The sequence below is a fragment of the Lutra lutra genome, chromosome 2 (genome assembly GCF_902655055.1).
Source record: "Lutra lutra chromosome 2, mLutLut1.2, whole genome shotgun sequence".
Lineage (NCBI taxonomy): Eukaryota > Metazoa > Chordata > Mammalia > Carnivora > Mustelidae > Lutra > Lutra lutra.
The window spans coordinates 46,776,437-46,781,759 of NC_062279.1; the positions used below are offsets into that span (position 1 = coordinate 46,776,437).

Genomic DNA, 5,323 nt, shown 5'->3' on the forward strand with positions numbered 1-5,323 from the left:
GTAAAATACTTCTGTATATAAGGTTTTGTTTCCAAATGACAAACTATTATGCACTTTTCTGATGAGTTTTTATGTGAGCAATCAACTGATTCATAAAAAGATGCAACTAAATTTAAAATGATACAAAATATCAATTTCAAAATAACATGAAAAAATGACTGTATTTAACCATACTCAGCTCATAACAGAGCAAATGGGTAAGTGAAATAATTCATGCTATAAAGTATTGCTATATGAACTGGCAACAGAAAAAGTTGGTAAAGGTACATAAAGGATAATCAACTCTATCTTTAAGAATTAGAACTAAGAGGTTCCATAATCATTTGCCATCCACTCAGTGTTGTACCCATGGTTAGAAATCTACATGATGGGGGCACCTGGGTGGCTCAGTGGGTTAAGCCTCTACCTTCAGCTCAGGTCGTGATCCCAGAGTCCCGTGTTGGGCTCTCTGCTCAGCAGGGAGCCTGCTTCCCTCTCTCTCTCTGCCTGCCTCATTGCCTAGTTGTGATCTCTCTATCTCTGTCAAATAAATAAATAAAATCTTTAAAAAAAAAGAAAGAAAAGAAATGTATATTATGGGAACTCTAGGGATCTTCCCCATCCTTCTTTTAAAATCCAGACCAGTTGTGGCCAAGTATAACACTTGTGTTGAGTTACTCTCTGTACTAAGCTGTCATCTGCATAGGTTTCTTTGTGTGGCATGGTTGCTCAAATCTTGGGTCTTTGGCAATCCTTAGGGCCACTGGATACTTTTGCTCCAATTTCTCATTTTTTAACCATTGCGAAGTCAGTTATTCAAGGGATACACTTGGCATACAGACAGTCCATCATTAACTGTACTAAGTCAAGCCTGGCCTAAATGGAAAAGTTGATAAAGTTGGTTTCTGCTAGGATGTGGTAAGGTGGGTTCAGCTGTGTGATATCTTGGAAGAGTAAACAGGAAGGATGTTGGGGGTCTTCTCTTTCCTTGAGTGCACTGGGATATTTTCTTTCTTTTTAGATTTTAATCTCTCCTTCTCTTTAAGCCTCTGACCTCAGTGACTAAACATTTACTTCATGGTCATATACTTTCTTGCTTTCTTTTTCCCCATATTCACACCGCACTCTTGTTTCTTTTTTGAAGCTGTTTTAAAGAGTAATTAAAATTAGCATGTGCAAAGCAAACAATAGAACACAAATGAGGTGGAAGTAACACAGACGTCTGTGATCAAGTTCATGCTGTCAAAGGCAATGGTAACTTCCCTGTGACCCCCACCTAGGCAGAAGCAACTGGGAGAAGGACAATAAGCAGTATCTGAGACGTTAAAATGTAAAAAAAATAATGTCTCAGAGCTTGGTAATACCAAACGTGCTTTGCAACTTTTGGTAAATATTAATATTTTTATTATGTTGATCAGTAAGTTGGTACGAAACTATAGCCATAAAATTAGCTATGTTTCTCAAAGTTCCAAAACAGGGACTGGATAAGGGTCACCTGTGGTCCCCTAACTAGCCCATGGCCTGTTTCTTGAATGACCTGTGAGATAAGAATTATTTTTACTTTTTAAAGGGCTGCAAAAACAAAAAGCAAACAAATAAAGAATACTATGTAATAGAGACCAAATACAGACTGCAAAGTCTAAATATTTAATGTGGTCCTCCATAGAAAATGTGCAGACTTCTTTTTTTGTGTTGTTCATCAAAGCTTTATATATTTTTTTTTTAATTATTTTTATTGACATATAATGTATTATTTGTCCCAGGGTAAAGGTCTGTGAATCATCAGTCTTACACATTTCACAGTTCTCACCATAGCACATACCCTACCCAATGTCCATAACCCAACCACCCTCTCCCTACTCCCCCACCCCCCAACAACCCTCAGTTTATTTTGTGAGATTAAGAGTCTCTCATAGTTTTTCTTTCTCCTGATCCAATCTTGTTTCATTTTTTCTTTCCCTACCCTCCAAATCCCTATCCTGCCTCTCAAATTCCTATTAGAGAGATCATATGATAATTGTCTTTCTCTGATTGACTCATTTTGCTCAGCATAATATCCTCTAGTTCTGTCCATGTCATTGCAAATGGCCAGATTTCATTTACTTTGATGACTGCATAGTATTCCATTGTATATATATATCACATCTTCTTTATCCATTCATCTGTTGATGGACATCTAGGTTCTTTCCATAGTTTGGCTATTGTGGACATTGCTGCTATAAACATTTGGGTGCATGTGCCCCTTCAGATCACTACATTTTTATCTTTGCTGGGTCATAGGGTAGCTCTATTTTCAACATCTTGAGGAACTTCCATACTGTTTTCCAGAGTGGCTGCACCAGCTTGCATTCCCACCAACAGTGTAGGAGGGTTCCCCTTTCTCCACATCCTCGCCAGCATCTGTCATTTCCTGACTTGTTAATTTCAACCATTCTGACTGGTGTGAGGTGATATCTCATTGTGGTTTTGATTTGTATTTCCCTGATGCCTAGTGATGTTGAGCACTAAAATGTGCCGACTTCTATTCTAAAGTAGTACAGATTGGATTGTACTTATCACTAATAGGTATTTTTCTTAAATGATTAGTTCCAAAGTTCTCAGATATTCTTGATTTACTGTATCCTTTGTAATCTGATCATTTCCGTGATTAGTCCTTATGACTAAAGAAATACCTGAAAGTTCTGCTTATTGAGTAGTTAGGTACAAACAACATGATACATATTATGTGCTAACAATTTAATAGTAATTTGAAAAGCATGATACATGTAAATTAAAAGAAAAAAATGGTGCTTTGTTTCATTTTAAATAACCATAATTACTTATTAATGTGTGTGTGACTGTTAGGCCTAGATAAACATCTTAAAGCCTGAAATAAAATTAGATACAATCATTCTCTTTTCCTCATCTACAGTGATTTTCACACCGTTTTTAAAATATCATCCACTGAAAAAACATCTCCACAGAGATGTCATCAAAGGAACGTAGCATAATCCACTGTTGAAATTGTAAACTACCTCTAACTAGTATATTTCAGGTCAGGTAGATACAGAGTATCACTGCCTTGCCTAGAAAAAGTAAAATATACTGTGAATTTGTTGTGGCAAACTTTTATGCCCTGGCACACAGTTCGAGAACTTTAGGAAGAGTTGATTTATCATAAAAAAGTATAAACCTCAGAGTTATGCCTGCTGTAAGAATAATTTTTAACATTTGTCTGAGCCATTTAATTTTTTGTCACACGTTATGTAAGTATACATGACAATCATAAAAATCCGTTATTAGCAACAACAGTAGCTAATCCTCAGTCTTACTGTATATCAGGAGAACTGATGCCGTAACAACTTTGCATCTTCCAATACATAAACATGGTTTATTTCTCAATTTATTTAGCTCCCTTTAATTTCTCTTACCAAAGTTTTATAATATCCAGTGTACCAATTTCATACATATTTGAAAAAATTTGCCCTAATTATTTCACGATATTTGTTGCTATTATATATTGTGTCTTTAAAATTTCATTTTGAATTATTTGTTGATAGTATATTAGTATATATTTTGTATTATCTGCCTCTTTGCTGAGCTTAATGTTAGTCATATTACTTTTATTGCAGATCACTTAAGGCATTATTTGTCTTCTATAAATAAAGATAAATTTACTTCTTATTTGCAAGCCTTTTATTTTTTGCCTTACTGTGCTGCTTAAAGCTTTTACTATACTGCCAATAAATGTAAGCAGATATTCTTGGTTTATTTCTTATTTTAGGGAAGTATGTTAACTGTAAGGTTTTCGGAAATGTCCTTAATCATGGGCATTGCATTTTGTCAAATGTTCTTTTTCTGCATCTATTAAAAAAATTACATGTGTTTTCATCTTCATTAATGTGATGAATTATACTGACTGATATTAGATTGTTAAACCAACATTGCCTTCCTTAAACAAACTGGGATTGGTCATAATGTATTATTCTTTTTATACTAGGTTATATTATACTATTGCTAGGATAGATTGCTGATAATTTTATTTTTCCATTTGTGTCCATTGTGTTATTTTCCATTGTGTCCATTGTGTGACAAATGTTAGTCTGAGTTTTCTTTTTCTGAGGTAACTTTGTCTGGCTTTAGATAAAAAATAATCCTGTTCTCACAAAATGAGTTGGGCAGTGTTTGCCTCTTATCCATTTTCTGAAAGAGTTTGTTTAGGGTTGGTCTTATTTCTTCTTTAACTGTTCAGTAGAATTAATCAGTGATATCATCTGGGTCACCTAAAAGTCTGAGGAAAAGTGTACACACACCCATACACACACACATTTATATATAAAATGATTTCAATTTCTCTAATAGATATAAGAGTATTTGAGATTTGCTTTTTCTTCTTGTATCAACATCAACTTTGGTCATTTTTATCTTTCATGGAATTTGTCCATTTCATCTGGGTTTTCAGGTTTATTGGCATAAAATTTTTGTCATATTCCCCAATTCCTTTTGTATGTTTATAACATCTGTAGTGCTGACATTTATTTGATTCCTGATGTTGATAATTTGTATCTCCTCTCCTTTTTCTTGATCAGTGTAACCATAGTTTATCAATTTTATTGATCTTTTTTATTGATCAAAGCCCCAGATTTTGCCTTAGGGGATCTCCCTGTTGATTTGTCTATTTTTAATTTTATTGACATCTGTTTATTATTTAGTATTTCTCCTACTTATTTTGGGTATCATTCATCCTTGTTTTTCTAGCTTCTTAGGATGGAGATCTAGATTATTATTTTATAATTATTGATTTTCAGCATTTTATGGAAAGATTTGATCACTAGGTGGCAGCAATATATAAGGGAGGACACAGTTGTGACTCTTGTAGGAAGTTAACTGTTCAACAGAAGCACAACCACTTTGTCAGTCTCCCAGTAGTTGGTAAGCTGAGTTACTTGCTAATTTTCACTAGGAATGCGTTTTAAGGCTAGAACTGATGAAGCAAAGCAATAGCTTTCTCCCTCAAACACTCTGATGAGATTCTTAGAATGATATTTAAAAACTTCAAGTGCTTTTTGTGAAAAATAATACTGAATGAGCAATAGACTTCAAAATGCTTCCATTGCACTTGGGGCTACCTCTGCCTCAGCTCAGATGGGCCTGTCTTCTACCTGTATCTCTAACTGTATTATTAGCTCCTGGTGAGGATTTTTTTCACCTTTGGCATTTTTAAAAATTTATATACTATCATCATTCTCCAAATTTATTTATAGTTGTTTATAGGACATATTTTTTTCAGAGTCCACAGTCTCTCATGATTCGTCTCCCCCTCTGTTTTCCCCCAATTCACTTCTCCTTTCCTTCTCCTAATGTC

The 5,323-nt window shown here is 34.5% G+C and overlaps 1 pseudogene; it reads right to left on the reverse strand.

Annotated features, from left to right (window-relative positions):
• Window positions 1–303: 303 nt before the first annotated feature.
• Window positions 304–1,091, reverse strand: LOC125094040 (rRNA-processing protein FCF1 homolog; annotated as a pseudogene).
• Between the last annotated feature and the right edge of the window lie 4,232 nt (window positions 1,092–5,323).